The 1,046-nt window shown below is 38.0% G+C and overlaps 1 pseudogene; it reads left to right on the top strand.

Annotated features, from left to right (window-relative positions):
- The first annotated feature begins 266 nt into the window (after positions 1-266).
- LOC133474075 (5S ribosomal RNA) lies at positions 267-383 on the top strand (annotated as a pseudogene).
- The last annotated feature ends 663 nt before the right edge of the window (positions 384-1,046 follow it).

Here is a 1,046-nt window from a genome sequence, read left to right as displayed (position 1 = left end):
GGAGGGTCCAAGAGGATTTTGCATGCTCTTGTCTGAGTTTTGGCAGCGTGCAAGTTCTCAAATTCTCTCGTGTGTTAACTTTTCAAAATCTATGATCTGATCACATATTTGTAGTGTTGAGAATGAGTTTGCATCATCCACACAAAAAACTCCAAAATAGACCAGCCAACAATTGGAGAATAAAAAATGACGCGATCCGCTCGATATTTTTAAGCGAAATTTGATATTTTTTAAATATAAAATGTTGCTTTTCAGGTAACCATGTGGCTTACGGCCATACTACCCTGAGAACGCCCGATCTCGTCGATCTCGAAGCTAAGCAGGGGCGGGCCTGGTTAGTACTTGGATGGGAGACCGCCTGGGAATACCAGGTGCTGTAAGCTTTTTCACTTTAGATTCTCGTGGAATCGTTTTCTTATCGGTGGTTGACCTAAATTATAATGCAGTCATTCTCTCTCTTATGACTTACCATCTCTTTATTAGGAGACAGAATCTTCACGTACCTTTTTTAAACATCCCGTATCTCCTTTTCCGACAGTAAATCTATACACACATATATCTACATATATATATCTATATATATATATATATATATATATTAGTATCACGTGATACGTCACGATTTTATCACATCAGTGCTTTTAATTCGCTCGAGGCTAAGGATACGAAGGTATGGATCTTTAAATGATACGTAATTATTGCACATTATTGTGTGGACCTCAAAGCCACGGTTTATGAACCCGAACCACTTCCGAGGAATACATTACAGTCGAGTGAATGGCAGTATTAGAAGGAGTAGATTAGATAAATTCAATCAGAATCAGCAGAATAAAAATCAGAATCTATATTTGCCGAGTATGTCAGAAACATACAAGGAATTTGTCTCCGGTACTTGGAGCCCCTCTCGTGCGATAACGGATAGCCATTTGACAGAAAATACTTTGGAGACATAATCACATGAGACCAAAGTACAGAGAATCACTGAGCAATGAAAGGTTAGCGGTAATGTGGTCATGTCAATGCAAATTTTGTGTTATTTTTTATTT

This window comes from Phyllopteryx taeniolatus, unplaced genomic scaffold (genome assembly GCF_024500385.1).
Source record: "Phyllopteryx taeniolatus isolate TA_2022b unplaced genomic scaffold, UOR_Ptae_1.2 contig_948, whole genome shotgun sequence".
In the NCBI taxonomy this organism is placed as follows: Eukaryota; Metazoa; Chordata; class Actinopteri; order Syngnathiformes; family Syngnathidae; genus Phyllopteryx; species Phyllopteryx taeniolatus.
Note: the sequence above shows the minus strand (reverse complement) of the source record. Positions and strands in the feature narration are given on the sequence as shown.